This window comes from Vitis riparia, chromosome 9 (genome assembly GCF_004353265.1).
Source record: "Vitis riparia cultivar Riparia Gloire de Montpellier isolate 1030 chromosome 9, EGFV_Vit.rip_1.0, whole genome shotgun sequence".
NCBI lineage: Eukaryota > Viridiplantae > Streptophyta > Magnoliopsida > Vitales > Vitaceae > Vitis > Vitis riparia.
In genome coordinates, this window is record NC_048439.1 from 22,303,293 (window position 1) to 22,316,390 (window position 13,098).

Here is a 13,098-nt window from a genome sequence, read left to right on the forward strand (position 1 = left end):
TATTGTTTTGTTGTTTTGAGTGCGATATAGGTACATGGAAAGGAAAATGCTCCATGTCATGATCATTTAAGATCAATCTAGAAGAGTACTCGATAATAAGACTAAAGAGTATTTGATTATATGATCATGAGAATTCATTTTATGTATTAGTTTGGGAAGTAGATTACTAGACCTCTTAGAGATAATATTTTGATATTATATGTTGTGATAGCGGAAGCTTCAATGTAAACATATTACTTTTAGAACACAAAGATAAAACAATCACGCATATAGTATACAGAGTTTTAACTAAGTTCGACTAATCATGCCTACATTGAGAATCTTTTCACTATACCGTAAAAGATATTACAAATGATAGAACCAAATATAATTATTGGGTTCTTGAAACATTCTATGCTTCCCCATTCCTTATACCTATACCCTGAGCTACGAGAGCTACGAGCTTATCACTTCACCGGATATCTTTGATTCTTCCTTACATCTCTATCCACCTCATATAGTCCCTACAAGCTCATATTCATCTTCATTTAATGACTTTTTCCTCTTATAACTTATAATATTTATAGAGATATTTCTAACAACTTTCCTTATTTTATAAGGAAATATAGTATTACAATAACATATTAATTTAGAAAATATTCTATATAATATTCTTTACAAAAAAGAATTTTTACTAATTAGGAATTTTGAACACTTTCCAACATTGTACTATTACAATTTTGAAAAGAGTCATATTTTGTAGAATGTAGATTGCTAGCACTTCAATGTAAAAATCATAAAAACATAAGATAAATATGTTTCCTTGTAAAATTTTAAGGTGAAAAACATTGTAATTTTCGACTAGATTATCTAAATTACTAGTTTGAAACATAACATATGATATTTTTGATATATGGCTTTTCATAAAAGTAAAAATATTTTACACATCAAGCTTGAAGTGATTGTCTAAGAAAAGTACTTTATTTATTCAATTTATTTTTATCTTTTTAAAATTTCAATACATTCATTTTAGGTAAGTTAGAATGAGCAATATAATACGTTTTTTTTCATTTCATTAGTCTATATTTGAATCCTTAAAAACATGACAGAAGATCCAGGGAAAGAAAGAAAATAGAAGGAAAATAAAAAATAAAAATAAAAATAATAAATTATTTTTACATGTTACTTCAATTTTTTTTTTATTTAACCTACCATAAATATATAAGTGCAAATAATTATTCTACCCGTAAAGAAACATATTCCATTGTGACATTTTTTTTTATTTTTTTTATTTTTATCTCTATTCTCTATCAATAATACATTTTTCTTTTATGCTTTTAAGTCAACTATCCCTTAAAAATAAAAATTAATTTATGTTATAAATTTAAAATAATTAACATAATGTTATGCTATCTTAAAATTTTAAGTTATGTATTTATTTAGAGTTAAACTATGGCATAGGAATGGTCCCTTTTTAGTATTAGGTATTTAATTGTACCTTTTCGATACCAAACCAAAATCTACCACCAATCAGAGGATACTATGTGTGCATTTCGATCCCTATTTCTGTCCAATTGCTTTACATCTCATGTTTCATTATTTTATAACTTATACGTGGTTTTGTTGTTTTGTACCTTTATCATATTAATTTATATTGTGATTCCATTTATTTATACCACGATATCATATATTTGTATTATTATTTAATGATTCAAATTAAATCATATCTATGATCGGTTCAAGTTAAAAATTGGATATAATATCGAATTAATATTATGTATTTCTCCATTTATTTATGTGATTTTATTATCATTGGAATTAAGAATAGTCACGTGCATTCCAATTTGCCCAAATCAACAAGGGGTTCTTGTGCAACATCATGCCTAGTTTAGGTTTAATCTTTTCGGACCCACCCATGCCACACATATACCTCATTAATTATTGGCTAATGCTAACTTATGATAACATTTTTTGTACATTGATTATTCATTTAATATTATTAAAATTATTATCATTTACAAGCTTAGAGCTTTTAAAATTTTGAAAAATTAATAACAATAGATTAAATGCAACTGTTTGACTTTTTAGTCATTAATTTTTTTTTAAAAAATAGGACATAGTACACGTACATACATAATTTAATTTAAAATTAGTTTAATTGTATCAGTATTCAATAATTTAAATCTTATCATATACATTTAATGGTTCATATTTAGATTTCGATAGGTACCACTATGATATCTTAACATTTTTTTATATTTTTATAATAAAATGATTGCTTTGAATTTAATTATCGATGTCCGTCTTTATTTTTATTTGGGTTTCATTTTTTTTATATTTTTATTCAACGATCCAAATATAACCATATATTGAAAGGATTGGATTTTGAATCCGATATAATACCTTCTCAACTTTAGCATATTTAAATAAAAGAGTATTCTTCCCTAGCTTCATCCAAACAATTTTAAGCACTTCTCTATGTAATATATATATATATATATATATATATTATTTTTTTTTTTTTTCAAATATATTCCCCATTAGTATTAGGATGAGATAAAAAAAAAATATAATAAGGTGATATTTAAATATACTTAAAATCAACTTTACCATATTTAAATAAAAGAATATTCTTCCTAGCTTCATCCAAACAATTTTGAACACTTTTCTATGTAAAATATTTTTATCAAATATATTCCCCACTAGTATTAGGATAAGATTAAAAATATGATAAGGTGATATTTAAATATAGATTTTTTATTTTTTATTTTTTTAAATGGAAACTTTTATATAAAATGAACATTTACCTTGTGTTCTTAAAACACATTTCAAAATTTAAAATTTTTTAAAACTATTTCCAAGTAACAAATTATGTATTCTGGTGTAACTTAGGTAGGTTGGTTCGACCCAATTTAATGTTTAGGTAGGTTTGAACAACCATTTTTAATATTCGGGTTGAATTTAGATTAAGTTTTTATTTTTAACCTAAACTCAATTTGGGTTGGATTAATGCCAAGATTTGGACAACTCGAGTATAACATCCACCTCACTTAATGTTTTTATGATATTTATAATGTTTATTGTTCTCCATAATAATATTAATTTTCTTTTTAGATTTGAAAAAAAATTATAACATATACTTTTTTATTTTTTCAAAAAAGATAAATAAGTTTATTTTACATTTTCATTGTTATATTAAATTTTGTGTTATTTACTATTTGAATTTTGGTATAAATATGTAGAATTTTTTTTTTTAAATTACTATAAATGGATGTTAAATCATGTAATCCAATTAACTAGACTAATATGAGTTTAACACGATCAACTCGAGTTTACCCCGACCAATCCAAGTTTAGTTTGACCAATCCAAATTTAAACCAAGTTTTAAAAAATGAGGTTGAGTTGAGTTTAAATTAAGTATTTCGGGTTAGAGGTCACAGTGGGTTGAATTTGGATTAATTATTTTTTAATTCAGATTAATTATCAATCCGAACAACCCACCCAAATTATTACCTTACTATATATTACTTTTTGTATAAATTTTTTTATATTTTACATTAAATTTTATTTAAAAAAATAAAAAATAAAAAGCTAGAAAATGAATTCAAACACTCGGAAAAACAAAAATCTAAACACAACAAACCCGAATGAATTATCTCAGCAAGTAACCATATATCAATTATCACGCATCAAATTAAGCAATAACCATCTCAAAATTGATTTAATTTTCATGAAGGGTGGCAAGTAATTAATAAATACTGGTAGAGCTGCATGGATGCATGAATGAATTATAATATGCTGCATGCATGCAAGAGGGTAGTAAAGAGGATTTAACCCCAACTCCAAGGCAGCAGCCAGCCATTAAAAAAACCCTCAGAAGAGGAATTGGTATTTAAGGGCATTCAACTCCAAACCTGTTCCTACAATAAATTCCTCATGCCATCTGACAGTAATGTGTTTGATTTTAAGCCAAATAAAGGATATGGTGTTGTGTCTGCCTGTTTGGAGTAAAAGCATGTGAATCCCATACTTTATAACATATGTTATTTATAGGAGAAGAAGTATTGGTATTTTATACTAGTTGTATTTGGTAATTGTTTTCTAACTCAAAAAAGATATATATTTAGCAAATTTTTGATAATTTTTTTTTAAAAAAAATAAAAATATTTTGAGTAATAATTGAAAATATGGAAATTGAGAGAGAGAGCCTAAGATTTTTTAATTGCTAAATTATAATAATACTCTGAATGTCCAATTTTAGACATTATCAATTTTATACCAAATTGACTAAAAGAGTTAGCTTTTAATCAAACAAAATAGAATCAAACCAAATTGATTTGGAGTAATTTAATCAATACAAATTGACTATATATATATATATATATTTATAGCTTAGTTTAAAATATTAAAATGCAACATATTATATTGCGTGTGTAGTAACTTTTAGCCACATTTCTAGAAAAATAGTATCAATTAGTATTATGTTGACTTTATAATTTAAGTTGTTTGAGTATACAATGAAATTTGAGTTGATAAATGATGATATAAATAAATAAGGGTTAAATACATTTTACCATCTCAATATTTTTACCTTTTGTCTCATCACATTTAGAACTCAACAGTTTGTGTCTTAAATTTATTAAAGTGAAATATTTTGTCCCCCAAACTCATTGAAAAGTCGATAAACAACATGTTTAGTTAAAAAAGAAAAAAGTTAAAATGTAAGAAAATTACTCATTCTTCAAGTTTAAAGTTGTCACACTTTGCAAGTACATGCGAAAATCATGAATAGACTGTTAGTTTTTTCCCTAAGCTTTTTATGAATTATGTTGTGCGTATGGGCTTGGTGACAAGTTTGTCAATTTTAGATTGATTGAGAGTGTAATGTATGTGATCACATTATAATGAGAATAAAGTTCTTAATTATGATATATTGATGATTATTATGTTACTTTTATACATCCATTTTGTGCGCAATTTAGATGTTTAAAAGTTGATGAGACCATTATGTTAATGAATTAACATTATCACCTTACTGTTGCTAATGTCATAAAAGTCATTGATTCTTATTAATGGAGGTGCTAGTACTATAATCTTTGAAGAATATTGGATCGTTGTGTGATCCAATCATTTCAATGATTTGGTGTTAGCTAGTGATTCCATGAAACATAATCTTAACGTAAGGGATGCCTATTTTTGAGAAATTGTTATGACCATATTATGTTTTAATCTATTACAAATATAATTATGTAGGCCAAGTGGGAGATTGTTAGCTTTTTTCCCATAATGTGTGGCCATATAATTACATTTGTGTAAATATTATTTAAGGGTATCAATTGATAGGTAGGTGAATAAATTGATTCGACATCCAAGAGTCTTATGTATGGAAGACTCAAATTAAAAATGGGGAGTTTGAAAATTTAATTTATATGAATGTGGTGTTACAACTTTTGTAATCCCATCATTATGAAATTTATTTGGTACATTATGTTTATGAGTTATGAAGGAAAATGGAAAAGTATAACCTATGCAATTATAGAGATGCATTCAAGTTAATAACTCACCATTACCCATTAATTTGTACATAATGAATGTAAATAATAAGTATAACTCCCATATAGTCTTTGATGGAAAGACTAAGATATGTACAATTTTTTATAAGTTGAGGTCCCAAGCCACATTCTCATTCTCATGTCTTTTTGTTATTTTATTTTCAACAATATACATCACACAAGTGACTCATCCACTATATGATAGTAGTAAGTTGAAGACCTTGATAATCCAATTCACAAGGTGACTCAATCTCAATTCAAAAGTGTTATTGGTATCATGGATCAAGGTAACAATATGATCATTATTTTAGTACTTCCATTTATTTTATTTTATATATCCAAAATTGTTTCAAATTTTCGCATAAAGTTTATAAAAGTTTGGTTAACATAGATATGCAAACATTTCTTTAAAATAAAAAATTGAAATTGATAGTTGTTGTATTTGGAAGGTGTTTGAGAAAGTTTATTTGAAGACTACCAATTTAAAGTTAATTCTACCCAAGTTCAAACTAGTGTTTGAATCAAAGTGTAAAAAAAAAATTCATTTTATAATTTTATGTAAGTTTTATAAATTTGCCCAAAGTGTTTAGTTTTGAATATGAAGATTCAAAATGTAAAACACGTTGAAAAAAGGTTGAAGAGATAAAATATATTTAACTAGGGATGATTATGAAGTAGGTTTTTTTTGCGTGCCTCTTTTACCCCATATTAAGATAAATAAGAATGGGTTTGGGATTCTTTTAAAACTCAAGATAAGTTCAAGGCGGGTTCGAGTATGATTTTGTCCCTCCTTGATTATATATAATATTAAACAATATTTTATTTTAATTAATTTTTTAAAATTTAAAAATTTTTAATATATGAAATATTGCTTTCATAAAAATAAATTATAAATATTTATAATATTCATTTAGTTATAAATTATGTTTACTTTTAATACAATCTAATATTTTAAAAGTAAAAATAAAATAAAATTTAAACAAGGCAAGTGGTGGCAAGGTGGGTATGGGAATTTCCTATACTTGTCTTGCCTCGCCCCAGCTCGTTAAGTTTTTTTTGTTAATGGCAATGAGAATTGATTTAAATAAATGGGAGGGGTTGGCATGGGGGTAATCCATATCGTGCCCACCCGGTTGTCATCCATATATTTAACCCAATAAATAAAATGAAACAAACTAAAAATTAGAACAATAAAAGAATCAAGATAATTGATGGTGTTTCTTCAATATGATGTAAGAAAAAGGTGTTATTCATGACAGAAGCAAACCATATTCATGCCAACGTTGGATTTTCAACCATTCTCAGGAAAAAAAGAAAAGAAGAAAAGTAAAAAAGGATAATATGATAGATCTCTATGTATTTGACTAGTATGTAGGAATGTTTTCGTACTTGATTTGGCTTTATTCGGATAAGAGGATGGACTTTGATGGCCAAGACAAAATAATAAACTTGTCGTGTTTAATTTAAATTGAGCTTTATTTGGATAAGAGGAAGGACTTTGATGGTTAAGACAAAATATATAATTTAGTTGTCGTGTTTAATTTAAATTGCATTCTAAAGATAATTGTAAGTACAAATTTCATAAAAGTTTTGCAATTTAAGCAAAATAATAGAAAAATATGAGAAATAAAATATTTTATTAAAATTAATAAGTTATAGGGTATAATATTTGTGGTAATATTCTTTAGCAAAAGAATGTATCCCTCTAATTCTTTCATCTTGATCATAATTTAGAAAACGACGATGAAAATGTTTAGACTGCGTCTATAATATCTTTCGTTTTTTAGACTTGTAGAAAGATTTTGTAAAATTTTTTCTTCTTTGTGAAGTTTTTTTTTTCCGTATAGAGTCATTTTTATTGATCTGAAAAAGTCTCTTCATTGAAAGAAGTCACCTCTATTTATAGGTGAAATTAAGAAATTAAATTTTGAGATTTCTCAAGATTTAGTTATTTAATTCAAAGAATTTAGTTTCTTGATTTTAGTAACTTGTCTTTTCATTAAGAAAATTTATCAACAAAATATTTATTTGTTTATTTATTCTCTTTTGATTTGTTCCCTTTAAAAATTTTTCAATAAGAAAATATTTTATTTTATTTTAATTCTCTTTTAATAGCAATCGGGAGATTTTGATTTTATTTGTAAGATTAAATTTTGTAGTCTTCCAAATTTTACAATGTGTCACTTTTTTTTATGCATGCCACATGTCAAATGTGTATAGGACTTATCACTTGTCAATTCCAAATTTTGTCCAAGTAGCCATATTTTGTTAAAAACTAATTTAATGATAATTTATTTCATTAAAAATTATGATATTTACAATAATAATTTTTAAAATTTATTAAAAAATAAAATAATAAAAAAGTTTATTATCTCAAAATTTTAGAACTTTGAAAGTAATTTTTTTTTTTTAAGATAGAAGATATTGTTATTTTTATATAGAAATTTTGTTACTTCTATTTTAAAATGAAAAAATAAAAAATATTTAAATGTTACCTTAATTATTCCACATCTCAAAAGATATCTAACTTATTTTAAATACTAGCAATTAAGTACCCATAAATAATGCCCATTTATTTAATTTAAATTTTTTTGGTAGGTATTACTTAGGTTTCTAAAAATTGAAATCTGACATGTCAACAAACAATGTATGAAAGAAATTATATAGTAAGTAATAATAAGCTTGTTTGGTGAGAAAGAAATTATATAATAAGTAATAATAAGCTTCTTTAGTGAGAAAATAAATGTTATTGGTCAACACATTTTTTTTTTCAACAAATACAAGTAATTAAATAGTGATCTTTCAATATATCATGTTCATTCCAAATTTTCTACTCAACCAAGCAATTCAAATCACTCACTTATATGATTTGACAATGTTCTTTTTTTCTTCCACTACATTCATAAATTTCTTCTTTTTGATTAACAAGTTGAAAAATTATACTGATAAACATCCTCTCTTATCCTAATAGAGACATATAAAATTTGGATTAATATTCAACAAATAAATAGGAAAAATACAAATTATTAAAAGAAAAGTCAAATCCGAGACCTTCCATCAAACCAAGTTCTAATATTATATTGAAATACTAATTTTCTTATGGGATTTGAACTCAATATGCGTATATATGTTATACTCTTAATACAAATTATGAGTATGGTTGAATGGTTTAAAAACGGTTTTTAAAAATTTCTAACACTGTTAGATCGTTATTATCTGAAAATAGTTTTTTTTATTTAAAAAAAAAAAATCAAGTAGAAGTTGTTTTCACAGATTTTTTTTTTTTTTTAAAGGAAAAAAATGGATCTACTTTTAAAAATAAATTTCAGAAAATATGGGGAAAGAGAGAAGCTTTTCTTATATTTTGTAATGAACGCCTACAAAATGATACATCTCTTTACAGGTTGGCATTTCCAAGTTACCCACGTAACTAGAAATCAAAATTCTTGTAACTGATCATTAAAAATTCCAAAGTACCTAACCCACCTTGCTGACGTGCTATAATGCAAGTCCATCCACCGAAAGCTGACCCTTTAACCCACCTCATTTTTGCCCTAACAAGAAAAGACTGCCCAACTCCAAAGGTGTCCTTTCAATCCATAACCTTCCAATTGGTAGAGGAATGGTCAAAACATATGAAATGGGGCATCCCACGTTAACTCTCAATCTCTTTTCATTTTCCTTCTATATATCCATACACTTCTCCCCTTCTGCTTTCCTCTCCATCTCCTTGTTTCTTTGCCTTCATAATGAAGGAGTCCTACTACTGTAACCCTGCAATATGTTGCTTCTTGTTTATATTGTTTTTGGTATCGGGTTCGGTTCATGGAAGGCATGATCGTGGGCAGCTGGTGCCATGTTTCTTCATCTTCGGAGCTTCCTCGTTTGACAATGGCAATAACAATGCCCTCCCAACTTTGGTTAAATCCAATTACCCGCCGTATGGGATCGACTTCCCTGCAGGGCCAACGGGGAGGTTTAGCAAATGGGCGAAACATCGTCGATATTATCTGTACTATTCATCATTCTCCCTACACATGCCTAAACTGATCATACTCTTATCCATATATATATATATATATATTTACAATTATTACTAGTATTCTTCCTTATAATCAAAAGGGTACATATAGTTGGAAAAATATTATAGGTTTAGGGTTCACTTCTGAAACTAATGAACATGGTCTGACACCTTCTTCATACCTTGAACGTATACTCAATCTTCTTCATACCAACAAGATGACTTCTGAAACTCATCTTGTTGCAGAGGCCTATATGTATGCATATATAGTGACTGGATTTTTTTTTTTTTTCTTGCAGCTGAATTTCTAGGGTTTGAAGATTACATTCCATCGTTTGCAAGCACGATAGGAGGCGAAGACATACTGAAAGGCGTGAATTATGCGTCGGGGGGATCGGGGATTCGAGCTGAAACCGGACAGCATAATGTATATATAAGCCACTGCCATTGCTGCTTACTAACATAGAATTAGTTGTGTCCAAAACATGGTATTTTATGTATGATTACATGCCATAAACATGTATAGGGACTATATATATATTGGTATATATTTGATGGATATATATCAATGCGATAAATTGATTGATTGATTGATCGTAAGTACATGTGCCCACCAAATCAACATCGACTGAGAGATTTCTTTGAAGCATGAGATGAACAGATTTGACTTGTTCTTCCATGGTCCAAAAGCTTAGAGAGAAAAATAATTTTGTTTAACTCGTTGGTCCCTCTTCCCTAATTTATCTTTTTTGATCATAGGGAGCGCGAATTAGCATGGATGCGCAATTACGAAATCATCACATCACGGTATCGCGCCTCATCAACAGATTAGGGCAAAATGAGTCGGCTGCTAAAGAGTATCTAAACAAGTGCATATATGCTGCTGGATTGGGGACTAACGACTATGTTTCAAACTATTTTCTCCCTCTACTTTATCCAACTAGTCGCATTTATACTCCTGAGCAGTATGCTCTAGTCCTAGCTCAACAATATTCACAACAATTAAAGGTATGGGCTAGTGCCTAATTTTCTCTCTCTTACCCCTAACATGGAGGTCATATGAAGAACTGACTAGGGTTTTCTTTTCTTTCTTGATACTAGACTTTGTACACAAACTATGGAGCAAGGAAGATAGCCCTATTTGGCCAGGCACAGGTAGGTTGCGCTCCTAGTGTAGTAGCTTCCAATGGTGCCACAAATGGCTCTGCATGTGTAGATTACATCAATGACGCTGTTCAACTTTTTAACAATCGACTCAAAGAGCTGGTGGATGAGCTCAACCGTAACCTAACCGATGCCAAATTTATCTATGTGAATGTTTATCAGATAGCATCAGAAGCAACTTCATATCCTAGTAAGTAATTATACTCTATTTTTTTTTCGTACTTTATACTTATTTTTTTATATGTTCAAGGCTTCATTTTAATCTTAGAAAATATATTAAAAGGGTAATCATATAAGTCTTGTTTGATAACTGTTTTTAAAAACAATTTTGAAAAATGATTTTTGAAATTTGTTCTTTAATCTTTTGTAGAATAATGTCTGTTTGAGAAATTGAAATATTTTTAATTTATTTTTAAAAATTTTAAATATGTTTTAAAACTAACTTTTATATGTAGTGTTTTATTTTTAATCATTCTTCATATTTTTTATAATTGTTTTTTGAAATAGTTTTAAAAAACAAGTGAAAATAATTAAAAATAACTAAAAGATGTTAGTTGAAAACATATTAGGGTTTGTTTGGTAATTATTTTAAAAAATGATTATGAAAAATAGTTTTTGAGAATAGTTTTTGAAAACTGTTCTTTAATTTTTGTAGAACAAAAATCCGTTTGGAAACCTAAAATGTTTTTAACCTATTTTTAATATTTTTAAATATGTTTTAAAAATAATTTTTATATCTAATGTTTTATTTTTAATTATTCTACATATTTATATAGTTATTTTTTAAAACAATCCCTAAAAAAAGTGAAAATAAAATAAAATAATTAAAAAATATTATCTGAAAACACTATGTTTTCTATTCTTAAGAGCAGAAAATAGAAGACAATTTTTAGTTGTCAAACGTGTTTTGTGCTTTTTGTTCTGGAGAACAGAAAACTGTTCTAAAAAACAATTTCTAAATAGACCTTTATTTTTTGTTTTTAATAATAAAAAATTGTTCTTTGTTTCTTTATTTCTAAATATGATTTTTTTTTTTAAAAAGAGAAAACTATTTTAAAAAACAATTACCAGTCATAGTGTTTTTTTGCCTTTATTTTTTTCTTGTACTTTATTCGGTTTTTTGTTTGTCCATTTTAGGTTTCAGGGTCATCAATGCACCATGTTGTCCAGTGGCAAGCAACAATACTCTCATATTTTGTACTATTAACCAAACTCCATGTCCCAATCGAGATGAGTACTTCTACTGGGATGCCTTTCATCCTTCGGATGCCACCAATATGGTCATTGCGAATAGGTCATACAATGCTCAATCTCCCACCGACACTTATCCGATTGATATTTCTGACCTTGTCAAGCTCTAGTAAAGGAGATGACAGTTACATGGGGATAATGTTGTTTAAAGGGTTTTGTTGCAAATATTTGGCTTTTGTTGTATTGAAGTTCCATAGTTTGTGTTTTAGTTTCAAACAATAAGGCTATGTACTACCTTCATTTCTTCAACTACAAGAAAAATTATATGAAAATATGTTGGGTTATAATAATACTAAGAGTCTCTTTGGTAGTTATGAATCCGCATTTTCCATGTGCATTTCCACTCGACCGCGAGACTCACTTTTTATTTGGTGAAAATTTGATTTTTTTTTTTTAAAAAAAAAAAAATTGGAGTCACCACTTATTTTTGTTTTATTTTTAAAGAGAAAAATAAAACAAGAAAGAAAAATTCTAAGTGTGACTTATGAAGGAAAAACAGGTCTATGAAAAGCTAAAGTCGGGTTCGGGGTTAGGTTATGTATTGGGAAGGTATGGTGAAAAACTGTAGCACCCCTCTAAGTCCCTAAAAATGGGTCTTTTCCAAAAGAAGGTGAGACAAGTGTGACAATTGATAAGGAAATTAATGAATACCAAAGAATAATCATACACTGAAAGCCAATCATACATGGAGAATAAATAATAATATGTTGGACAAAACCGACGAACTCCTCTTCCGCCTTTCTTTTTCCATAGCTTTCTTTCCTACCCCCATATATCATCCAACTCACACCTTTGTTCTTGCTTCCTCTCCAAGCCTCCACCAACTCTGTTGACTACCTGTTCAAAGACGTCTCCATCCTAACCACCACCATGTCGAGGTAGCAACGTCCTTTGCTACACATCTCATGTAGCTTGCTCACTCGTAGAGGTCGTCCCCCACTCCCCCAAATCAAAATACCCAGCTCACTCTTGGGTGGTCATCAAGTGGTGGCAGAAAAAGCTAAGATAATGCCCTATAAAATGCAATAAATAAAAGTAATTAAAAAAACAAATGTCTCTTGGTCTTAAAGAGGGGTATACAAATATGCCTATCTTCGGTCATGAGTATAAAGAATATGAACACTAGAGTGA

General features: G+C 27.7%; 1 pseudogene; it reads left to right on the top strand.

The window, feature by feature from the left end:
• Positions 1-9,280: 9,280 nt before the first annotated feature.
• LOC117921940 lies at positions 9,281-12,257 on the top strand (annotated as a pseudogene).
• Positions 12,258-13,098: the final 841 nt, after the last annotated feature.